This window comes from Dendrobates tinctorius, unplaced genomic scaffold (genome assembly GCF_039654945.1).
Source record: "Dendrobates tinctorius isolate UK_male_01 unplaced genomic scaffold, ASM3965494v1 ptg000046l, whole genome shotgun sequence".
NCBI lineage: Eukaryota > Metazoa > Chordata > Amphibia > Anura > Dendrobatidae > Dendrobates > Dendrobates tinctorius.
Window position 1 is genome coordinate 68,575,342 of NW_027361714.1, and position 26,529 is coordinate 68,601,870.

Consider the following 26,529-nt stretch of genomic DNA (forward strand, 5'->3'; position numbering starts at 1 on the left):
CTATATTTAATTGAGTGTACCTGTGGCCTCCAATACATTGGTCGAACCATCCAGACAATGCATGTAAGGTTAAATAAACATCGCCAAAATATTAGAAACGGTTATCTCTTACACAGTTTGTCTAAACATTTTTCTTTGGTTCATCAGAAAGACCCAAAATACCTCAAATTGATTATTATTGATCAAATACCTGATACTGCTCCCAACCGGTATAGGAGTTTGATCAATAGAGAAAGTTATTGGATATTTAAATTAGGCACACTAGCCCCGGATGGCCTGAACCTCAGCATTGAGAATGTAGTGAAGTAAAATGATTTTTGTAGGAAAGAGAGAGAGAGGAGGAAAAAAAAACCCTTGTGACGAGTATATTTTATATTATATGCATCATATATTCATTTATACTCATTGTTTTTATGGTGTTTCCACTGTATATTGATTTTATTAATTTTAATTGATTCTTAATTGTGATTGGTTCCCCATTTATATATATACCCACTCCTCCCTATCTAATCATGTACCCACCTGAGGAAGACAGCGTCCTGCTGTTGAAACGCATTGTGAAATAAAGACATCTAACAGATTCTCCTTTTGTCCTTGGCGCCCTCCTGACCGCGGTTCATTGCTCTTCAGAGCGACTGCAGACACAAGACACCGGCCCGGTCCTTGATCTCCTGACCCCTGCAGACCTCTTTTCTCAAGCTGCTCTCCAGTCCTCCAGGAGGAAGCTTCCTGGCCAGCGCACTGCTGAGGTGAGACCAGAAGACAGGGCCGCACAGTGTGCAGTGTTGGCGTGTCTACAATACAGGGATGGCCGGGCGGCACTTATACACGATTAAAGTACAGTGCAAAAAGCCATAATCTAGGCAGCAGGAACTTAGCCGGGCGGCCCGCATCTGCTGCTGGGGAGACAGGCCCAGGGGGCACTTGCCCCTCTGCCCCTGGCCCAGCCCACCCCTGTCTGTGGAGTTTCTGTCCTGTAAGCCTTGTGTCTACTCTGTACCCTATGCCTGTGAGAGAACTGTCCTTTTAAGCTGCTGTGTGTACTCTGCAAACCCATCTGTGAGAGTACTGTGCTAAAATCAGCCGTGTGTGCTCTGCATCCACCTGTGGGAGTGCTGTCCTTTAACCCTCTGTGTGATTTTTAATAGTTGGAGAAATAAATAATTGGCATTAGCCATCTCGTTGCCATTCGTAGTACAAAGAAATAATTTTTCAGTGTGTTTTCTAGTAGTTTTGCAAAGAAATATATCGCATTAGCCATCTAGTTGCCATTTCTAAGCCTGGACTGGTGTCTATTTTTTATTAGTCTGGGAAATAAATAATTGGCATCAACAGTCTCGTTGACATTTATATGCCAAATAAATATTTTTTCAGTACCGCTGTGTCTTTTCTAGTAGTATGACAAAGAAATAATTTGCATCAGCCGTTTCGTTGCCATTTCTAGGCCCAGAAAATAATTTTTCTGGACTGGTGTGTGTTTTTTAGTAGTCTGGTAAATAAATAATTGGCATCAGCTGTGAAGTTGCCATTTCTAGGGTCAAAAAATAATTTTTCCAGCTGGCTCTGTTTTCTAGTACTGTTGCAAATAAATAAACCTATTCTCCTGCCATCTCTTTGCAAGTAGTGTTTATAAAAACTAAACATCAAATAAGGAAAGAGGACATGACCAAAGTAATTGTGGAGGTGGTGTAGCTGAGGCAGGGATAGGATGTGGTCATTCTGCACGTGCTACGTGGCTAAATACAACATCTTCATCTGGTGCACACATGTGATAGGAAGTTATGCGTCCTTTCATAGACCTGAATACTGCTGCACGAATAGTGAGGCCACAATATGTTGAAAAGGTGTTAGATTGCATGGTTGAGAGAGGCTCCAGTTTCTTCACATTATCTTCTATCCAGTATAGTGAGGAAAGTGCACAGTTGGCACCTGAGGACCATGGTCATATGACTTCCACCTCACCCCCTTGCTAATCAGCTAAGCAGTGTGAGCCCCAAGACATGCAGCAGTCTCCTTTTGATGACTCTCTACTGGCTGGGGTTCCATGAGCCATCCACCTGCTCCTGCCCCTGCCCCAGAAATGGAAGAGCCTGAGTGTACTGATGCACCACCACTTGTTGGAGGTTGAATCTGAATGCAGCACATGTCAGATGGTGATGAAACTTTAGTTGCCAACTGCAGGGTCTTTCCACAGTGTACAGACTGGCAAGGAAGGCAGGGTTGAGTAGTCAGTGGAAGTTGATATGGGTGATGATGTGGTCCTAGTGATGTGCTAGGTGACTACGCTGCCACAGCAGCACAACAAAGGAGGGAGCAGAGTGCAAAGGCACAGCGGGCAGCCCCTAGCCATTATGTTGTCTGCTACTAGCCACGGCACCACTGAAATTAGCACACTAAGGACAACTCAAAAGATGCTCCTGGCATGGCATTTCTTCAGGGAATGTGCTGACGACAACAGACAGGTGGTTTGCACTTAGCCCCAAAGCAAGGTATACATTTTCTTAGCACCACCTCTATGATGAGGCATCTGAATTCAAAGCACAAGGTGCAGTGGAGCGCAAACCTTAAAAAGCATGACAGATCTGAACCTCCTCCTGCTCCCTCTCCTGCTAAGTTCTCAGCTTTTTCCTTCTACTAACGATCAATAGAGACATCTGCCTCCCCGTAAAGAGAGCATGTGACAGCATCTCCACACCATGTCATCGAAGTGTTCAGCTTTTCATCTCCCAAATCCTTGAGAAAAAGAGAAGTTATCCCCCTAGCCACCAACGAGCCATGGTCCTGAATGACAGCATTTCCAAATTATTGGGCTTTGAAGTGCTGCCATTCTGACTGGTAGAGACAAACAGATTAAAGAAACTGATGGCAGTGGCTGTCCTGCAGTACATTTTTCCCAGCTGCCACTACTTTTCTAGGCTGTCCATCTCTGCTCTGCACAAGCATGTTGCGGACCAAATCAGGTGTGTACTGTGCAAAGCCAACAGTTACAAAGTCCATAAAACCACAGATATGTGGACCAGTACACACACCCAGGGACATTGCATCTCCCTAACTGCTCACTGGTTAATAAATGTAGCAGCTGCTGGGACAGATGTGGAAGGTGTTCTAGCTCATGTCCTACCATCATGTAGTATTGATCGACGTATATTTGTCCAGGTTGCCTCCTCCTCCTACTCTGCTTTCTCTACCGCCTCCTCATTCAGTCACATGAAGACCTGCACCACCAACTTGAGAATAACCAGGGGAAATGACAACAGGCTTTTCTTAAAATCCTCTTCTTGGGGGACAAATCTCACAATGCGCAGGACCTGTGGACTGGTATCAAACAGCACACCTGCTGGTGTGCGATAATGGGAGAAATCCCGTATCAGCTCTGGGCCTAGCCAGTTTGATGCACATCCCATGCCTGGTACATTTATTAAACTTGGTCGTACAGTGCTTCCTGAAAAGCTACCCACACATGTCGGAGCTACTGCTGAAATTGCAGCAGGGTGTGCTCACTTTCATTGTTCTCACCCTGCTGATGCTCGCTTGTCTTTGCTGCAGCATCACTTCTACCTTCCTGATCACCGGCTGATATGCTGCACACCAAGAAGGTGGAACTCCACTTTGCATATGCTGGAGAGACTGTGCGAGCAGGAGCAGGCAATAGTGGAGTTTCAGCTGCAGTACGCACAGTTGAGTCACTCTGCAGAATAACACCACTTCGCCAACAATGACTAGGCCTACATGCGGGATGCGTGTGCCATGTTGCGCTGCTTTGAATATTCCACCAATATGGCCAGCGCTGATGACGCCATCATCAGCATTACTATACCATTTATATGCATGCTGGAAAAAATAATTCAGGCCATGATGGATGAGGTGGTGACATAGGAGGAACAGGAGCAGGAGGAGGAGCAGAGCCAATTCACACCTTTATCAGGACTGTGGTTAACATATGGCTTGGAGTGTGGGTTACTGTCCCAACATCGGCCAGGTACCTGTTGTGAACTCATTTTCTGGTCTGCCTCTGGTTTCTGGTGAGGGAGCTGGTTGTGCTGACAGAGGAGTTGTGAGTTCTCTTTCCGGGCTCCCTCTGGTGGTGGCAGGAGGTAGTGAAGCTGATCTAATTAACAGAGACCTGCCACCTGATAATGAGGAAGAGGAGTGGACATCTGGGTTCTCAGACTGGATTTAAGAGAGCCGACTCCCTATTCCCATGCTGGTGATTTTTTTCCTGCCTCCTGAGGTCTTAGTTTCCAGCTCAGTTCCTGCCATCTCAAGCTAAGTTGTCTTTGCTAATGTTCACATTTGATTTGGTTTGGTCTATTCAGTTTTTTGTGTGGTCAGCCAGCCCCGGCTGGGACTGTGCTGAATTTCCACTCTTATGTCACTGTATGTGCCAGTTTGCTTTTTATCCCTTATTAGATTGGCTTCTTTTTGCTCTGTTCTCAGAATATGCCAGAGTGCTGATATAGTGGGAGAAGTCTAGTGACTTCAGGGTATTTTTTGCTATCAGAAGTGTTGGACATTTTTGTAAGGTTTTTTGGCGTGATTGCAGAGAGTATCTTTCCCTTCCTGTCCTTTCTAGCTAGTGTGGGCCCCATCGTTTGCTCAGCCTATTTTCCTACCTGTGTTCATGTTTTCATCTTGTCTCACCATCAATACATGTGTGGGGGCAATCTATTCCTTTGGGGTCTGCTTTGGGGCAGTTTTAGATTTCCCCTTTTCTTGCGTTAGGCTTATTTAGTCCTCCGGCTGTGACGAGGCGTCTAGAACCATCATAGGTACGCTCCACGGCTGCTGTTAGTTGTGTGGTTAGGATCAGGGGTCTGCAATCCACGTAGTTACCAACCTCTCTGGTTTTCTGTGACTTGGCTTGTTCTTTTTATATGTATTTTTTCCGCTTTTTCTCTGGGGCCATAGGAGGATTTTTTCTCTAATGGAGATTAAGCAATTGTCTGATCTTGTGGAGCAGCTCGCTGCTGAAGTGTGGGGAATTTCCGCCTATCTCGCTCAGTCACATGCTGTTGAACCAAAGATACCTACTCCTGATGTGTTTTCTGGCGATCGGTCTAAATTTTAGAATTTTAAGAATAATTGTAAATTATTTCTTGCCTTGAAGCCTAACTCATCGGGGAGCTCTGTGCAGCAGGTTAAAATTGTCATCTCCTCGCTGCGCGGCGATCCTCAGGATTGGGTTTTTCTCTGACACCTGAAAATCCTATTCTGACTAATGTGGACGTATTTTTTCAAGTCTTGGGGTTGTTGTATGATGAACCTAATACTATTGATCAAGCTGAGAAAACCCTATTGGCATTGAACCAGGGTCAGGATTCTGCAGAGTTATACTGTCAAAAATTCTGAAAGTGGGAGGTCTTTACTACGTGGAATGATGGTGCATTGGCAGCTTTCTTTTGGAAGGGTTTATCAGAGACCATAAAAAATATGATGGTGGGATTTCCTGTTCCCTTTGATCTTGATGATTCTATGTCATTAGCCATTCAAGTTGATTGGCGTTTACGTGAACATAAAACTACACGAGAGGCGTTGCCATCTTTTGAACAAACGTCTGAACCTATGCAATGTGATAGGGTTTTGTCTAGGGCACAACGTCAGGAGTTTAGAAGGCGTAATAAGCTGTGTTTTTTCTGTGGAGACACCTCTCATACTATTTCTGTCTGCCCTAAATGAGAGAAACGATTTGCACACACATTTGCTGTGTGCAGTGTACAACCTAAGTTTCTTTTGGCAATTACTCTGATCTGCTCCTTATCCACATTATCTGCTAAGGCTTTTGTAGATTCAGGAGCAGCTTTGAATCTGATGGATTTGGACTTTGCTAAACGTTGTGGATTTCCTATGATACCTCTGCGGACGCCTATTCCTTTGACGGGTATTGATGCTACTCCTTTGGCGGAGAATAAAGCTCAGTTTTGGACCCAGGTGATAATGCGAGTTGCCCCAGACCACCAAGAAAATTGTAAATTATTGGTGCTGCACAATTTGCATGATACTATTGTTCTGGGTTTTCCCTGGTTGCAAACTCATAATCCAGTTTTGGATTGGAAATCTGTGTCTGTGGTGAGTTGAGGTTGTCAGTGTGTTCTTAGGGACACTCCTGTTTTTTTCACCTCTCCTCAGTCTCATGATATTCCTGATTATTTGGCTGATTTTTCTGATGTATTTAGTGAGAGTAAGTCTGCGTCTTTGCCTCCTCATAGGAGTTATGACTGTGCAATTGAGTTGACGCCTGGGTGTAAATTTCTAAAGGGTCGGCTTTTCAACTTAGCTGTACCCGAACATGATGCTATGCGATCCTATGTTAAGGAGTCGTTGGAGAAGGGTCATATTAGACCATCTTCTTCACCCTTAGGTGCTGTTTTTTTGTGGCCAAGAAAGATGGATCATTAAGAACTTATATTGACTATCGTTCCATTAACAAGATGACGGTTAAATATCAGTACCCGTTATCCCTGATGTCTGATTTATTCTCCAGAGTTAAAAGTGCCTGCTGGTTTACTAAGCTTGACCTCAGGGGGGCGTATAATCTTATTCGCATCAAGCACGGGGATGAATTGAAGACGGCGGTTAATACTCCGGAGGGACATTTTGAGTACCTGGTGATGCCTTTTGGGCTCACTAATGCCCCTTCTGTTTTCCAATCCTTTATGAATGATATTTTCCGGGCCTTTGACTATAAGTTTTTGATCATCTATCTGGATGATATTTTGATCTTTTCTAGTGATTGGGACTCCCATGTGGAACATGTCCGGACTGTGTTCCGGATTTTGAGGGAGATTTCCCTATTTGTTAAGGGATCAAAATGAATCTTTGCTGTACAGAGGATTTCATTTTTGGGATTTATTTTGTCTCCGTCGACTATTGAAATGGACCTGGCCAAGGTGCAGGCCATTTATGATTGGGTTCAGCCGACTTCTTTGAAGGCTCTCCAGAAGTTTTTGGGTTTTGCTAATTTCTATCGTAAATTTAGGTAATTTTTCTGGTATTGTCAAACCACTGACTGATCTGACCAAGAAGGGCGCTGATGTGCTGAATTGGTCTCCAGAGGCTGTCTCAGCATTTCAGGAGCTTAAGCGGAGATACACTTCTGCTCCGGTTTTACCGCAACCTGATGTCTCACTTCCATTTCAGGTGGAGGTAGATGCTTCTGAGATTGGTGCAGGAGCTGTTTTGTCCCAAAAAGATCCTGTGACTTCTAAAATGAATCCATGTGCCTTCTTTTCTCGAAAGTTCTCTCCATCTGAATGCAACTATGACGTGGGGAATCGAGAATTTTTGGCCATGAAATGGGCATTTAAAGAGTGGAGACATTGGTTGGAGGGAGTTAGACATCAAGTTGTGGTCCTAACCGACCACAAGAATTTGATTTATCTGGAGTTGGCCAAACGCTTGAATCCTAGACAGGCTAGGTGGGACTTGTTTTTCACATGTTTTCATTTTGTGGTCTCTTTTATTCCTGGCACTAAGAATGTTGAGGCAGACACCCTTTCTAGGATTTTCTTTGCTGATTCTCTTATTGTAACCGAGCCTACTACCATCCAAGGTGAGGGGGTAGTTCTTTCTGCCATTTCGCCCGATTTGAGAAGTGCCCTGGAGGAAGTTCAGGAGGATAAACCTGAGCCTTGTCCTATGGGAAAATTGTATGTTCCTGACCAGTGGAGGAAGACAGTGATGTCTGAAGTTCATTGGTCCGCATTGGCTGGTCATCCAGGTATTTTTCGTACCAGAGATTTGGTGAGTCGGTCTTTTTGGTGGCCTGCCTTATCTCGTGATGTCAGGAATTTTGTGCAGTCTTGTGGGACTTGTTCTCGGTCTAAACCCTGTTCTCGTTCTAGTGGGTTGTTGATGCCCCTGCCGGGGGAATGTGGACAGAGCAGGAGACATTGCCGGAAACACATCAGGGGATCAGCTGACGTTACTGAACCCCAGTAACACAGGAACAAGTGTTGATTGTGCAGACGGCACTTCTGAGCAGCAACTGGCGGTGTTGGAGGCAAGGGTAAATACTAGAGACAGAGTGGAGCCAGAGGCCTAATTGGAGCACGTTTGAACTTAGTTTGGCAATGTAGGCGTTCAAACACAGTGTACGCGGATGAGAGGATGAGTACTTTCTTTTCCTACTCAGAGTGTCTGGTAGGGTGAGCTGGACTGGAGAGCTGCATATGGGGGAAGTAGCGGTGGACCGGACGGAGTGAGAGGGGGTTGGTGATGGTATTGGTGGTGATGGCCTAGATTTAGTGTTGTGTTACAAAACCATTGTGATTCCCTGAGTGCTTTGTCCTTGCTACGACACCTCAACATTTAGTGCTGGTGGTGTGCTTAACAGTGGTGGTGGTCTTACAGTGGGGGAAGCGATGGAGCGTTGCTGGCTACCTTCAGTCAGAGCAGGTGCACATGTGCTACCTGAGGTTTTGTAGTCCATCCACGATTGCAAGTGCATGTTGGTTAAATGTCTAAGCATGCAACTGGTATTCAAATTTCTGAGTTATTTACCTTGGCTAAAGGTCCTTCCGCACTTCTTACAGGTAATCTTTGCCTCATCAGTAGGATTTTGGACAAAGAAGTGCCACACTGTACTATTCCTACTATGGTATACATTTTCTGGCCTTGCACACTGTGCTAAGTTGACCGTCTGGCCAAGCTGTCCTGCAACTCTTTTAGTTTTTGGTCCACGTTTTTGGACAGCTACGGGCCTGCCAGATAACTGCTGCTGCAATGTCAATGCCTACTGCGGATCCTTCTCCTTATCTGAACTATTGCCAGCACCACCCTCCTCCCCTAATGCATGCCAAACCGGGTCAAGAACTTGGTCATCCATCACCTCTTCTTCAAAGTCATCTGCACCTTTCTCTTTACCATCCTCTGTGTCACCGTGTAAGGTGGTATAGTATGCGGGAAGGGGCACCTGAGGTTCATCAGGATCAGATTCTGGCTCAGTAGACTGCGAGGGCAAAGTAGTGCTCTGGGTCAATGTACCAGCAGAATCATCTAGCAGTGGCTGTGCATCAGTGCACTTGTGGCGCCCATGAGGCTTCAGTCGCCACAGAGATACTGCACCTCCTCCTGAGGTGTGGTACCCCACCATTCAGGTAAGGTGGAGACACCTGACCACACTCCAACACCTACATCCCACACAACATAGTAGTATAGCAAAGCACCCTTTGGTGGCTTCCTGCTTGGAACACGAAGAGTGCTGGGAGGTGGGTTGAGTTTAGTCTGCACCAAAAGAGCGGGAAAAGTTTGGTCAGTCAGTCAGTCTGACTCAGTGAGTCTGACAGAGTGAGAGGAAGAGTGAAGATCCCCTGCGTGGGATGGATGAAGGAAGTGCTGCAGCCGAGCTCAGTGACCTGGGTCCGCTGGCACAGGAAAGAGATATTGATGGAAAGCCTGACTTTCTCCATAAGAAGGAAGGATTAGTATGGAACATGAGGATAGGAGGACTAAGAATTAGGGTTAGAACAGAACCCTTCCCAAGTTCACAGCGCATGACCGGGGTCCGGTCCCCGAGGTTGTATGGATACTAATGGTCCTGCGACAGACACCGGAGGAATAGAAGTTGTCACCACTTTATTCCCACACAAGACTTGGGGGCACAACAGCAATGATAGTGAGCCAGGACTTAGTAGCAAGGAGTCCCCGAAGCAGGCCACAGCTGTCTGCCGTACAAGTAGAGTTCATAGGAACATCTGACAGGAGAAAATCCAGTGTAACTCAGTACTGAGAGTACTTCACTATAGGCGCAAAAGGAAGACGTTCAGAAAAGGCACATATGTTGGCGGAGTGTTGGAACGGAGTACTTCATCTTGCCTGGAAGTTGGCTGAGCCCCTGACCCGGAGGACACAGCACTGAGGCAGGCACCTGTATGTTCAACAGACTGTGAGTAAAGCTTTGGAACTACATGCCCTGGTGTCCTCCGATTATTACTGCACCAACACACTCAGCACTGCTGCATCTCGGTGCCGGACATTACACTCTCTCCCTTAACACCTATCTTCTTCATCTACTCTGCCCTGGGACTACAGCCCTACCTGTGGAGGGCTACACCATCATTGCTGCACCACACCATCTGTCCCAGATGATCTGTCTGCAGCGTCGACTTAACATCTTCATTGCCGAACACCACAGGTGGCGTCATGAATCATTCACTCATAAACTTTATTCCAACATCACACAGCCCCCCTTTTACAATGGACACCCAGGGCCACGGACCTGGTCACAGCTGCCGTGACACTTCCCATTGAAATCATCGTGCCCGGCTCCGAGTACCCTGCCTTCCCTGGCAAACCCCTGGGGGCGATCCACACTCCATGTCAGATTAATCTTGTTCTGGGGAATTCAGGATTTGACTGGATAACCCAGGCATGGTATGTGAAAAGAGCTCCATAGAGTAATCTGAAGTGTGGGCTGCCGCATCCTTAACTTTTGGTGGGGGTGAAGGACACAAGGGAAGGTGTTTTTCCTGACCAGAACCCTGCACTGACGACTTAATGCTTGCAGGTTTTGAACGTTCAGAAGAGGAGGCAATAGAGCTGGTGGCTGTTTCGGCAATGTACGCCAAAACCTGTTCCTGATGCTCCGGCTTTAAAAGCGGTTTTCCTACTCCAAGAAAAGGGAACCTTACAGGCCTTCTTGGGCCAGATGATGACGCAGGCTCAACACCTCCTGCTTTAGCTGCTATTGTGCTTTTGCCAGACCCAGCAGATGCACCACCACCATCAGTACCAGCTGCGCCCCCCTGCCCACGTCCGTGGCATCTTCCACCATACTTCCTCATGTTTGGGAAAATGTACCAAAAATACCAGTAGTGAGATGGTACTGTATGAGGAGCATCCAGCTGTGTAAGGTGTATTAAAAAAATTAAATCTATGTATATATTCTGTTATTCACAGACGCTCTCCCAGTATGTATTTGACCGTAATCCAACAAGCAGATATACGGTACTGTATCAGAAGTGTACAGCTGTATATGTTTTTTGAGTAACTAGCAATCTCCGTATATGTATTTACGGTGTGTCACACACACACGCTGACTCTGTATAGATGTGACTGTAATGTGAACAGCAGATATACAATACTGCTTGAGAATCAGACAGCTCAATACAGTGTATGGAGAAATGGAAATGTCTGCATATTGTGGGGATGTGACTCGCTTAGGTGCAGCGGGAGACAAATATGAGACAGGTTCTTCAACAGTGCTTGCGGTTTATTCACGTCATAAACGCACAAGGCAGCGTAACACCAAAAAGTAGCCTTTAGCTCAGGCAAAATAACACAAAATGTCCGTGGTTGTAGACTCAAAGCTGGAGTCTCAGCACACATGGGAGGCTTAGTCCTCCCCACATACAGCTCCCTGGTTCAGGAGCAGGCCACATTATAAGGCTGTAGCCACACCCACGATCCCAGCAGCTGACTGGTCACCTGACTGTGACCTCACCACAGGTCCTTCAAACAACAACAATAACCATATCTGGTATGCTTTACTTATGCCTTACATTATAGAGACAAGCCATTTATGAGGCACATATCTCCCATCGATTACACGACCCTTAGCCCTGCCACATACCTCCCCCCTCTGCCTAAAGCCGTAGGGCTTGGCACTTTCACCTACCAGGCAAGTGATTCTTGAGAGGGCATCGGCATTCCCATGTAGCTTCCCGGCCCTATGCTCTACATGGAAGCTGAAGTCTTGTAGGGCTAAGAACCAGCGGGTGACCCTAGCATTCTTGCCCTTTGTTTCCCTCATCCACCTGAGTGGGGCATGGTCGGATACTAACCTAAACTTCCGTCCCACCAGGTGGTACCGTAATGTGTCCACTGCCCATTTTATGGCCAGACACTCCTTCTCTACAACTGAGTAATTTCTCTCACAAGAAGTCAACTTCCTACTCAAGTAGAGAACAGGATGCTCCTCCCCACGTATCTCTTGGGAGAGGACTGCTCCTACCCCGACATCTGAGGCATCTGTCTGGAGGACAAATTCACGCTTAAAGTCTGGGGCCACCAAAATGGGTTGTTTACAAAGAGCTCCCTTCATTTCCTGGAAGGCTGACTCTGCTTCTTCGGACCTGCTGACCATCACTGACTTTGTCCCCTTTAGCAGATCAGTTAGAGGTGCAGCCATTGTGGCGAAGTTTGGGATGAACCTCCTGTAATATCCCACAATCCCCAGGAAGGCTTTAACTTGCTTCTTTGACAGAGGTCTCGGCCATGTTTGAATTGCCTCCACTTTATTGATTTGGGGTTTGATCTCGCCACGCCCCACTACATATCTGAGGTACTTGGCTTCTTCTCTCCCCAAGGCACACTTCTTCGGGTTTATTGTAAACCCCGCCTCTCTTAGAGCGTCAAACACTGCTTGGACCTTTTCCAGGTGAGTCTCCCAGTCCGGGGTAAAGATGACGATATCATCCAGGTATGCGGCAGCATATAGCTTATGAGGCGCAAGGATTCTATCCATCACCCTCTGGAAGGTTGCCGGAGCTCCCTGTAGGCCAAACGGCATCCGGACATACTGGAAGCACCCGTCTGGTGTGGAGAATGCCGTCTTCTCCTTGGCTTCCTGTGCCATGGGAATCTGCCAATATCCCTTTGTCAGATCCAAAGTGGTTATGTACCTGGCCGGTCCAAGTCTCTCGATGAGCTCATCAACACGTGGCATGGGATAAGCGTCGAACTTGGAGACCTCATTCAGCTTCTGGTAATCGTTGCAGAACCTCCATTCACCATCAGGCTTTGGGACCAGGACAATCGGGCTCGACCAGCCGCTCTTGGATTCCTCAATGACCCCGAACTGCATCAAACGCTGCACCTCTTTGGAGATTACCTCCCGCTGGGCCTCAGGGATACGATACGGTTTCATGTTCACCCGCACATGTGGCTCAGTCAGAACTTCGTGCTCCACTACCTTCATGCACCCCGGCACCTCTGAGAACAGGTCCCTGTTTTTCTGGAGTAACTCCCGACACTGCTGTTTCTGGGCCTTCGATAGCGTCTCTGCTATGATAACCGCTCCAACCTCCCCTTCTAGGTTGCCCAGCAAGCACGGAGTTACCGCTGGCTCTCTATCTTGCCACGGCTTGATGAGGTTGACATGGTAAACCGGGTATGGTTTCCGTCTTCCGGGTTGGTGGATCTTGTAGTTTACGTCTCCCAGCTCATATGGCCCTTGCCACTTGGCCAAGAACTTACTCTCCACCGTCAGGATTAGCACGAGAACGCGGTCTCCCGGATTGAACTGCCTCACTCTGGCTGACCGGTTGTAGACCCTGGCCTGAGCCTCTTGTGCCTGGCGGAGATGTTCTTTAACAATGGGCATCACCTTCGCAATCCTCTTCTGCATCAGTGCCACATGCTCAATGACGCTTCTGTGGGGCGTGACTTTGGCTTCCCAGGTTTCCTTGGCTATATCTAGGAGACCTCGCGGATGCCGGCCGTACAGAAGCTCGAAGGGCGAGAACCCCGTGGAGGCCTGGGGAACTTCACGGATAGAAAACAGTAAATATGGTAAGAGGCAATCCCAGTCTCTACCATCTTCCTCTATGACTTTTCTCAGCATGCTCTTCAGTGTCTTGTTAAACCTCTCAACAAGGCCATCTGACTGCGGATGGTACACTGAAGTCCTTAACTGGGAAATTTGCAAGACTCTGCACAATTCTCTCATCACCTTGCTCATAAAAGGTGTTCCCTGGTCGGTCAGGATTTCCTTCGGCAAACCTGTCCGGGATAACATATGGACCAGTTCGCGGGCTATACTCTTCGCGGAGGAGTTTCTCAGGGGAATGGCCTCAGGATAGCGTGTGGCATAGTCCAGGATGGCTAATATATACTGATGGCCCCGAGCTGATTTAACTAAGGGACCGACCAAGTCCATGGCAATTCTCTCAAATAGCACCTCAATAATGGGCAGTGGCACAAGAGGGTTCCGAAAATGAGATGTGGGGGCAGTTAACTGACATGTCGTGCAGGATCTGCAATAGTTTGCTATTTCCCGGTGACACCCAGGCCAATAGAACCTCTGTACAATCCGTTCCTGTGTTTTTTCCACCCCCAGGTGTCCCCCCAAGATGTGTGAATGGACCATGTCCAACACTTTCCGTCTATAGGGGCCTGGTACTATTAACTGCTCCACCCCTTCCTCCCTTATTTTCGTGACCTGGTACAACAATTCCCCACTCAACATAAAATAGGGAAACCTTGTGTCTGCTCCCGGCTCTTGTGCAACCCCATTAATGACGGTGACATTGTTAAAGGCTTCCCTTAGCGTGGGGTCCCTATGTTGGGCAGTCCCAAAATTCTCCCCGGCAACCCCTAACTCCAGGATGTCAGGTACAGGGGACCCTTCCTCTTCATCCCCAACAAGGACACATAAAGGAAACCCATCTGCCTCAGGTGGTGGCGATACCTCAGTGGAGTGGATTGGTTCCCTGCTCTTGCTAGCACTCTCAGAACCCATCCCCCACAGATCCCAAAACAGACAGAAATCCCGGCCAATAATTATAGGATGCAACAAGTCTCGAACAATGCCAATTTCATGCGACTCGGTGCCATGCGCCGTTTCAATATTCACCCTAGCCATAGGGTAGTCCTTTGCATCGCCATGTATGCACCGAACACCAATCTTTTTACTCGGGAGTATGTTGAGAGGAAAACTGGCCCTCACAAGGGTCACCAAGCTCCCGGAGTCCAGAAGTGCCATTACTGCTCAACTGTTCACCTTCACGGGACACGCTTGTGGCCCCTTGTTAGGTAGCGGGTTCACACTGCAAGCTGGATATGCGTAGTATGAACTACGGCATCCCATGCTGCAGTCCATCGGCTCGGTGGTCTGGGGACAACGGGCTGCTATATGTCCTGGCCTGTGATACTTCCAGCAAATAATATCACCCGAGGGGACCTTGGGCACCGCCTCCCCCGCCCCTTTTGACCTTGGGTGCACCACCCCTTTTTGGGACTCCGCCCCCTGCTGGGACCCCCAATATGGAATGGGCTGCTTCCCCAAGGAACCTTCCATCCCCTGGTATCTCTCAACCAGCCCAACCAGTTCATCAGCATTTTGGGGATCACCCTGGGCAACCCAAGTCTGTAGAGGTCTTGGCAGAGAATGCACAAACCGATCCATCACAACTTGCTCTACCATCTGTGCAGGGGAAGCCGACTCTGGCTGCAGCCATTTCTGGACCAGGTGCAACAGGTCAAACATTTGGGAGCGCGGGGGTTTGTCCCGGTGATAGGCCCAGCGATGAACTCGCTGTGCCCTGGTAGTCATTGTTACCCCCAAGCGTGCGAGAATTTCCGCTTTTAATTTGGCATACTCTCTGGCATCTTGTACCGTCAGGTCAAAGTACGCCTTCTGGGGCTCCCCCGCTAGGTATGGGGCCAGTACCTCCGCCCACCGCTCTGGCTGAAGTTTTTCCCTCTCAGCCACCCTCTCAAACACCGTCAGGAAGGCCTCCACATCATCCTCAGGGGTCATTTTTTGTAATGCGCATCTTACCGCCTTCTCGACGTCGGTGGCATCAGCCCGACCTGGGGTTGGGGCGCTCGTCCTGCCCTCCTGGATGGCGGTTGCCAGAAGCTGCATCTGCTGCCGTTGTTCCTGCTGGCTCTGCTGGAACTGCTGCCGCTGCTCCTGCTGGCTTTGCTGGGTCTGCTGTAACAACAGCTTGTTGGTTTCCTGCTGCAGTGCCTGGGACTGGACCAGGTGTTTCATGAGGTCATCCATGATTCCAGGCAATGCTTGTTGCCCCGCTGCAAACTTCACCCAGGACATGCAGCAACTGTCTCAAGTCTCTGCTGGGACCGCTGCCCGCACGTGTACCACCAATTGTGGGGATGTGACTCGCTTAGGTGCAGCGGGAGACAAATATGAGACAGGTTCTTCAACAGTGCTTGCGGTTTATTCACGTCATAAACGCACAAGGCAGCGTAACACCAAAAAGTAGCCTTTAGCTCAGGCAAAATAACACAAAATGTCCGTGGTTGTAGACTCAGAGCAGGAGTCTCAGCACACATGGGAGGCTTAGTCCTCCCCACATACAGCTCCCTGGTTCAGGAGCAGGCCACATTATAAGGCTGTAGCCACACCAACGATCCCAGCAGCTGACTGGTCACCTGACTGTGACCTCACCACAGGTCCTTCAAACAACAACAATAACCATATCTGGTATGCTTTACTTATGCCTTACATTATAGAGACAAGCCATTTATGAGGCACATATCTCCCATCGATTACACGACCCTTAGCCCTGCCACAATATGTATTTACGGAGTGTCATTCACACACGCTGACTCTGTATAGATGTGACCGTAATGCGAACGGCAGGTATACAATACTGTTTGAGAATTGGACAGCTCTATACGGTGTCTGTATGGAAAATTGTAAATCTCCGTCTATTTTTATACGGAGTGACACATGCTGTCTCCGTATAGTTTTGACCATATTCAAACAGCAGATATACAAACTGTTTGAAAAGCGGACAGCTCTATACGGTGTAGGTCAGGAAAAATGGAAAATCTCCTCTTTATTTTTCCAGAGTCACACACAGATAGCTTGTATTTGTCAGTGATACCAGCCGACACAAGGTAGTTTGTGAGGAGCGTACACCTCTATACTAGAGTTGAGCGACTTTTGGTTTTTTAGGGTCGCGTTTCGTTTCGTGAAACCCGACTTTTCCAAAAGTCGGGTCGAGCAAGATCGTCCGATTATAGGGAAAAGTCGGAGTCGTCCCGAAACACGAAACCCAATGTAAGTCAATGGGGAATAAAAGTCGGCAGTGAGAGGAGGACAGGAAACACACCTACAGTGCCCATTTGAATGCCAAAAGCATCAATTCTTCTTACTTAAGCTTGTCAACCTTAATTAACTTCATAATACAAGTTACGCACTGAAAAATGGGGGTTATTTGGCTAAAGTTGTGGGGGGGTAGGGCTGGCTCCAGGTTTTCATGTGCCCTGGGTGAAAGAGCGCCCCTTTAACACATAATGCCACAACTCATCATGCTCCGATACGGCAGAGAAATAGCGGTATAGTACAATGAAAAATACTTCACTTTTTACATCTCATGACGAGGCCCATCTATTTCTCCATACAGAATCATTGGTCCCATATAATGTTTGAAACAGTATATGATGAGCTCCACATAATGCTACAGTATATGTTGGTCCCCATGGATGAAGCTCCACTGTCTTATGGGCCCAAATAATGCTCCAAACATAATGGGCCCCATTTCTACTGCTCTAGTGTATAATGGGCCCTGTAAATGCTGCTCCAGTGTCTGATGTCCACCTTTGGAATGTTCCAGTGTATGGTGGGCACCATCTATCATTCTCCAGAGTATAGTGCTCCCCAAAAATTGCTGTCCCAACATTGAAAACAATCAAATAAGTCTCCTCGCTAGGGAATCCCTGTACTTGTCTGGACTCCTCGTCGTCCCCATCTTCCATCTCACTGCACAGTATTTCAACTTTGCAAGTGCTGTGATCCTGAGCAAGCAGGGGGGGGCCCACTCGTTGGCGACGGCACTGGCACAGGGCCTCTGATAGTACGGTGGTGTGTCTGATGGCGGGTGGGCCGAACCTGCACTTTCATCTGCAGCTTCCTCTTTGTCACCATGTAAGATGGAACTGTATATGGGAAGGGTAACCTGAGTTTCATCAGGGTCAGATTCAGGCCGTGTAGCGTGCGAGGGGAATGTAGTGGTCTGGGTCAATGTACCAGCAGATTCATCGAGCAGTGGCTGGGCATCAGTGCACTTGTGTCGCCCCCAGGAGTACGGTCGCCACAGTGGCATTACCTTCTTCCTAGGGAGTGTGATGTCATGCTTGGGAGCAACGAAGGATCTCTAGCAGGTTAACTGATTGGGCGGAGTTATTCCCACGAGTCATGACCCTCCAAACAGCGTTCATGAAGGCAAAGTGTTTGTTTTACGTGGGCAGTATGGTTGCAAAGCTGAACCTTAAAGGAATGTCCAGAAGGGCACCACCAGGAGTGGAGTCTACGGTTAAATTCGACTCCACCTGGGAAACCTCAACCATGCCAGCTACAGAACAGATGCACACATTGCAAGCTTAATTCCGTTAACGAACGAGACTCCGTCATGCCCCGCGCTCCGAGTCCGGCTTACTAGAGGGACACGTGAGGCTCTGGCACATGAGATTGGCCAATAACTGTTGTGTCATGCCATTACATGTCCGTGGCTGCATGTGCGCTACACTGAAAAGGCCAGCGTTTGTCGCTTACAGGTGCAGATAACCCGCTGAACAACGTTAGTGATGGGGATCACTGATGACAATTATTACCCGCGAACAATGATTTCCCAGTAAGTGCAGGTCAACTGCAGTTCCGGAATTAGGCCTAAGCGTCATTCCTGAAAAAATGAAAAACTTACGTGTGCAAACCACAGGTGCTGTAGCTTGCTTAACAGCTCGCCAGCCGTTCTCACGCCCAGTATGGATTGCACGTGATTGCACAAAGGTTAGAAAGGGTACCGTATCCACGGATAACATGTATGGATAGCGTACACATTCAAAATATATGTCTGTACATCAGGAGGCAGGCTCAGACGGTGTTAGGCCCAGTATGGATTGCACGTGATTGCAAAAAGGTTAGAAAGGGTACCGTATCCCCGGATAACATGTATGGATAGCGTACACATTCAAAATATATGTCTGTACATCAGGAGGCAGGCTCAGACGGTGTCAGGCACAGTATGGATTGCACGTGATTGCACAAAGGTTAGAAAGGGTACCGTATCCCCGGATAACATGTATGGATAGCGTACACATTCAAAATATATGTCTGTACATCAGGAGGCAGGCTCAGACGGTGTTAGGCCCAGTATGGATTGCACGTGATTGCACAAAGGTTAGAAAGGGTACCGTATCCCCGGATAACATGTATGGATAGCGTACACATTCAAAATATATGTCTGTACATCAGGAGGCAGGCTCAGACGGTGTCAGGCACAGTATGGATTGCACGTGATTGCACAAAGGTTAGAAAGGGTACCGTATCCCCGGATAACATGTATGGATAGCGTACACATTCAAAATATATGTCTGTACATCAGGAGGCAGGCTCAGACGGTGTTAGGCCCAGTATGGATTGCACGTGATTGCACAAAGGTTAGAAAGGGTACCGTATCCCCGGATAACATGTATGGATAGCGTACACATTCAAAATATATGTCTGTACATCAGGAGGCAGGCTCAGACGGTGTTAGGCCCAGTATGGATTGCACGTGATTGCACAAAGGATAGAAAGGGTACCGTATCCCTGGATAACATGTATGGAAAGCGTACACATTCAAAATATATGTCTGTACATCAGGAGGCAGGCTCAGACGGTGTTAGGCCCAGTATGGATTGCACGTGATTGCACAAAGGTTAGAAAGGGTACCGTATCCCCTGATAACATGTATGGATAGCGTACACATTCAAAATATATGTCTGTACATCAGGAGGCAGGCTCAGACGGTGTCAGGCACAGTATGGATTGCACGTGATTGCACAAAGGTTAGAAAGGGTACCGTATCCCCGGATAACATGTATGGATAGCGTACACATTCAAAATATATGTCTATACATCAGGAGGCAGGCTCAGACGGTGTTAGGCCCAGTATGGATTGCACGTGATTGCACAAAGGTTAGAAAGGGTACCGTATCCCCGGATAACATGTATGGATAGCGTACACATTCAAAATATATGTCTGTACATCAGGAGGAAGGCTCAGACGGTGTCAGGCACAGTATGGATTTGACAGCCCAGATTACACAGCGGAGGAGCAGGGAGAGGTAAAGATTGCAAATGCTGGGGCCCTGCCCAAGCAAGGGGGACCCACTCGTGGGCATCGGTACTGGCATTGGGCCCCTCATAGTATGGCGGTGTGTCTGACGGCGGGTGTGCACCACCACCGTCAGAGACACTTGATTGCACTATGAGGGACCCTGTGCCAGTGCCCGCACCCAAGAGTCGGCCTACCCACCTGTCCAGGGCAACGGCACTCGCACGGTGTCGTGCGCTAGGTGGTGACCCCGGCCATGGGGGGGGAGGCAGCACAGTTAGGGAGTTTTAGAAAGTGGCATATGTTGATGTTGGACATTCAGCTGATGCAAAAGGCGAAATAGGTGAAGTCCCAGGAAGAGGTGGACCAAAGCAAGCCATTTTTCTGTCACCCTATGTGTCATCAGGGGAAGGTGGGACAAAATCCTTGGAAACCCATGCATGGTTCATTTTAATGAAGGTTAGATCATCCACATTTTGGGTTGACAGACGGGTCCTTTTTTCTGTCAGGATTGATCCAGCTGCCCTGAAGACTCTTTCCGATAGCACACTTGCAGCTGGGCAAGCGAGCTCCTGTAAGGCATATTGGGACAATTCAGGCCAGGTGTCCAGTTTAGCGGCCCAATAGTCAAAGGGGAATGACCTGTGTGGGAGAACATCGATATGGGAGGAAAAGTAGTTTGTAACCATAGTTGACAACTGCTGTCTCCTGTCACTTTCCATCGATGCAGTATTACCAGTTGTGTGAGCGGTATTTGAAAAATCAGTCCATAACATTGTCATGAAACCCCTCTCTCCAACGCCACTTCTGCTGTGTGCACCACGAACACCTCTGCCAAGCTGCCCCTGGCCTGTACGGCTCGTGTGAGAACCATCACCGCTGCTGTGTGCTGGGAATGCCTCAAGCAACCGATTTACCAGAGTTGCTTGTTTATTAGCCAATATTAGGTCAAGGTTCTCCTGTGGCATGATGTTTTGTAATTTGCCTTTATAGCGTGGATCCAGGATGCTGGCCAACCAGTAGTCGTCATCATTCATCATTTTGGCAATGCGTGGGTCCCTTTTTAGGATCTGCAAGGCATAATCTGACATGTGGGCCAATGTTCCCGGTGTCAATGATGCACTGCGAGTGCTGGTTGGAGGAGCACTTTCTGGCAAATCCACATCCCGCCAGTCATGCACAAACCCTGTAACAGACCTTGCCATGCCAACATTTTCACTTGCCCCACGAGATGCATCCTCCTCCCCTAAGTAATCATCCCCATCATCCTCCTCCTCCTCCTCTTCTTCCTCCACCTCGTCCAGGAGAGGTCCCTGAGCAGACAATGGCTGAATGTCATCAAGGATTCCCTCCTCCTCTTCCTCCTCATCAACATTGGCTGCAGACGCCTGCTCCTTAAGGTGCGTCAAAGTTTGCATGAGCAGACGCATAAGTGGGATGCTCATGCTTAGGATGGCGTCGTCTGCGCTTACCAGCAGTGTGCATTCCTCAAAACACTGAAGGACTTTACAGAGGTCTTTCAGCTTCGACCACTGCACACCTGTCAACTCCATGTCTGCTCTCAAAGTGCCTGGCCGTGTATCCTCCCACAAATGCATTATGGCCTGCCTCTGCTCGCACAGCCACTCCACCATGTGCAGGGTGGAGTTCCACCTTGTTGCAATGTCGATAATGAGGTGGTGGTTGGGAAGGTGGAGCAATCGCTGCAGCTTCTGCATACGAACGGAGTGTACAGGCGACCGGCGGATGTGCGCACACAGTCTTCGCACCTTCTGGAGCAGGGCTGTTAACTCCGGATAATTTTTGAGGAAGCACTGCACCACCAGGTTCAAGGTGTGAGCCAAGCAAGGTATATGGCTGAGTTTTGAAAGGGCTATGGCTGCCACAAAATTACGGCCGTTATCACTAACTACCTTGCCTGCCTCAAGATGTACACTGCCCATCCATGACTCAGTTTGTCGCTTCAAGTACTCGGCCAGCACCTCGGCGGTGTGTCTGTTGCCCAAACACATCATCTGCAACACAGCCTGCTGACGCTTTCCACTAGCTGCTCGATAGGGGGAAACATCGTGTGCAACAGTGGCAGCTGCAGATGGAGTGCTCATACGACTGCGCTCTGTGGACGAGCTTTCGCTTCTGGAGGAGGAGGAGGGTCGAACGCCTACAGCCAACTGTTTCCTATACCGTGGGCTAGGCAGCACTGTCCCACCACCGCTGTCCCCTGTGGACCCTGCATCCACCACATTAACCCAGTGCGCAGTGATGGACGCGTAACGGCCCTGGCCATGCCGACTGGACCATGCATCAGTTGTGAGGTGCACCTTTCCGCTCACTGACTGCTTGAGTGCATGGACAATGCGGTCTTTCACATGATGGTGGAGGGCTGGGATGGCTTTGCGAGAGAAGAAGTGGCAACTGGGTAGGTCATAGTGTGGTACTGCATAGGCCATGAGTTCGCGGAAAGCTGTGCTTTCCACCAACCGAAAGGGCATCATCTCAAACGAGATTAGTTTGGCAATGTGGGCGTTCAAACCCAGTGTACGCGGATGAGAGACTGAGTACTTTCTTGACCTACTCATAGTGTCTGGGAGGGTGAGCTGGACTTGAGAGCTGCATATGGTGGAAGTAGCGGTGGACAGGGCGGACTGAGAGAGGGTTGATGATGGTGATGGAGTTGGTGTTCTTTCTGATGGCCTAGAATCAGTCTTTCGTTGATATAACAGTGGGATTCCCTGACTGCTGTGGCCTTGCAACGACACCTCAACATTTGCTGCTGTGCTAACCGGTGGGCTTACAGTGGGGGAAACAATGTAGCGTTGCTGACTACCTTCGTTGTGATCAGTTGCACATATGGCACTTGAGGTTTGGTGTTGTGTCCACGCTTGCAAGTGCATGCTGGTTAAATGTCTAAGCATGCAACTGGTATTCAAATTTTTCAGATTTTTCCCTCGGCTAAAGGTCTTTGCGCACTTCTTACAGATAACCTTGGCCTGATCATGAGGATTTTGGTCAAAAAAGTGCCACACTGCACTCTTCCTACTTTGGCAGACATTTTGCGGCCTAGCATGCTGTGATCTTTTGACCCTCTGGACAAGCTGTCCAGCAACTCTTTTGATGTTTGGAACCTGTCTTTGGAGTGCTCCAGGCCTGCCAGATAACAGCTGTTGCGATGTCGATGTCTGCTGTGGATGCTCCTCATCTGAGCTATTGGAAGCAGCACCCTCTTCCCCCAATGGATGCACCTGAGTCTCATCAGGGTCAGAATCTGGCTCTGTACACTGCGAGGACAATGTAGTGCTCTGAGTGAATGTACCAGCAGAATCATCCATCAGCGGCTGTGCATCAGTGCACTCCATGTCAGATTCATCTTGGCCTGGGTAATTCACCATTTCACTTGATAATCCAGGCATGATATGTGAAAACAGCTCCATGGAGTAATCAGTAGTATGGCCTGCGTCATCCTTCAATCTTGGTTGGGGTGAAGGACACAAGGAAAGGTGTGGTTCATGAACATGAGCCTCCAATGACGACTCAGTGCTTTTACTTTTTACAACTGAAGAAGAGGAGGCGATAGAGCTGGAGGCTGAGTCAGCAATGTAAGACAAAACTTTTTCCTGATGCTCTGGCTTTAAAAGCGGTTTGCCAACTCCTAGAAAACTAAGCGTTCGAGGCCTTATGTAGCCAGACGATGACGCAGGCTCAACACCTCCTGCATTCGGTCCTATTTTGCTCTTGCCACTACCATCAGATCCACCACCAACACCATCATTACCAGCTGCCAACCCCCGCCCAATTCCATGGCCTCTTCCACCAGCCTTCCTCATTTTTGGTAGAAATGTAGACAAAATCCAACAAACTATATAGTAATGTAAAACAAGGTACAAGGTGTCTATAGGACAGGGGAGATTTTGAATTTCTGCAGACACTTGTGGACACTGGACACTTTTGGATTGTGTGAGGCCCACTGATATCTGAGCGCTATGTGACAGGCTCGATGGCACAGCTGTGACAAAAGTGATGAGAGGATAAGGGAGATTTTGAATTTCTGCAGACACTTGTGGACACTGGACACTTTTGGATTGTGTGAGGCCCACTGATATCTGAGCGCTATGTGACAGGCTCGATGGCACAGCTGTGACAAAAGTGACGAGAGGATAAGGGAGATTTTGAATTTCTGCAGACACTTGTGGACACTGGACACTTTTGGATTGTGTGAGGCCCACTGATATCTGAGCGCTATGTCACAGGCTCGATGGCACAGCTGTGACCAAAGTGACTAGAGGATAAGGGAGATTTTGAATTTCTGCACACACTTGTGGACACTGGACACTTTTGGATTGTGTGAGGCCCAATGAATATCTGAGCGCTATGTGACAGGCTCGATGGCACAGCTGTGACCAAAGTGACTAAAGGATAAGGGAGATTTTGAATTTCTGCAGACACTTGTGGACACTGGACACTTTTGGATTGTGTGAGGGCCACTGATATCTGAGCGCTATGTCACAGGCTCGATGGCACAGCTGTGACAAAAGTGACGAGAGGATAAGGGAGATTTTGAATTTCTGCAGACACTTGTGGACACTGGACACTTTTGGATTGTGTGAGGCCCACTGATATCTGAGCGCTATGTCACAGACTCGATGGCACAGCTGTGACAAAAGTGACTAGAGGATAAGGGAGATTGGATTGCTTTTAAAAAAGCAGTTTGCAGAGCAGTGGGTAAACAGCAGTGCCAGCCTGTCAGGAAGCCTTAAAAGGCAGCCCAACAACCAACACCACTGATACACCACAAAATAGCCTCCCATTGCACTGCACACACAGTGACTGGTGTGTTGTGCAGGCCAAATCGCTAGCAGCAGAAGCAGTTTTTTTTTCTTCTCAGCAGGACAAAAAAAAAAATTGGGATTGCTTTTAAAAAAGCAGTTTGCGGAGCAGTGGGTAAACAGCAATGCAGGAATGTCAGGAAGCCTTAGAAGGCAGCCCAACAACCAACACCACTGATACACCACTATATAGCCTCCCCTTGCACTGCACACACAGTGACTGGTGTGTTATACAGGCAAAATCGCTAGCAGCAGAAGCAGTTTTTTTTTCTTCTCAGCAGGACAAAAAAACAAAATTGGGATTGCTTTTAAAAAAGCAGTTTGCGGAGCAGTGGGTAAACAGCAATGCAGGAATGTCAGGAAGCCTTAGAAGGCAGCCCAACAACCAACACCACTGATACACCACTATATAGCCTCCCCTTGCACTGCACACACAGTGACTGGTGTGTTGTACAGGCAAAATCGCGAGCAGCAGAAGCAGTTTTTTTGTCTTCTTCCCTGCCTAACGCTCTCCCTACAGAATCAGCAGCAACCTCTCCCTATGCTAAGATCGGTAGAAGTAAGATGGCGGTCGGCGTGCACGCCCTTTTATACCCCCTGTGACGCCCACCAAAGCAAGCCAATCACTTGCATGCCCTTCTGAAAGATGGTGGTGACCCGTGCCTATGTCATCACGTTGCCCACAGTGTCCGTGGATCCTGATTGGCTGAAAAAGAGCGCAAAACAAACTTTTGAAACGCGACTTTGGCGCATAAGTCGCCGACCTCGTGGCCGACCTCATCCTAGGGTCGGGTTTCGTTTCATGAAACCCGACTTTGCCAAAAGTCGGCGACTTTTGAAATTTTTCGACCCATTTCGCTCAACTCTACTCTATACGGTGTATGTATGGAAAATTTTAAATCTCCGTCTATTTTTATACGGAGTGACACACGCAGTCTCTGTATAGTTTTGACCGCTAACAAACAGCAGATATACGAAACTGTTTGAAACGCGGACAGCTCTATACGGTGTTGGTCTGGAAAAATGGAAAATCTCCTCTTTATTTTTCCAGAGTCACACACAGATAGTTAGTATTTGTCCGTGATACCAGCCGGTACACGGTAGTGTGTGAGGAGCGTACACCGCTATACGGTGTATGCATGGAAAATGTTAAATCTCCATCTATTTTTATACGGAGTGACACACGCAGTCTCTGTATAGTTTTGACCGTAATCAAACAGCAGATATGCGAAACTGTTTGAAAAGCGGACAGCTCTATACGGTGTAGGTCTGGAAAAATGGAAAATCTCCTTTTTGTTTTTCCAGAGTCACACACAGATAGCTTGTATTTGTCTGTGATACCAGCCGGTACACGGTAGTGTATGAGGAGCGTACACCACTATACGGTGTGTGAAAAAATGAACGCTCAGTAACTGACCAGAACAAAATAATAAAAGTTGGAGTGCTTTGAAAAAAAGCAGTTTGAACAGCAGTGTGCACACAGCAATGCAGCTATCAGGTAGCCTTAAAAGGCAGTCTAATCACCACCAGCGCTGCTGCACACAACAAAAATCCTCCCCTTTCACTGCACACTAACTGTACAGTGAAAAGCGCTATCAGCAGAAGTTTTTTTTTTCTTCTTCCCTGCCTAACGCTCTCCCTATTCAGAATCAGCAGCAGCACCTCTCCCTATTCTAAGATCGGCAGAAGTAAGATGGCGGTCGGCAGTCACGGCCTTTTATAGCCACTGTGACACCACACAAAGCCAGCCAATCACTTCAATGCCCTTCTCTAAGATGGTGGTGGCCGCTTCCCATGTTATCGCGTTGCCAACAGTGTGTGTCCTCCATTACTGGCTGAGAAAAGGCACTGGAAGCATTATTTGAAACGCGACTTTGGCGCTCAGGTCGGCGACCTCATGGCCGACCTCACGCTATGGT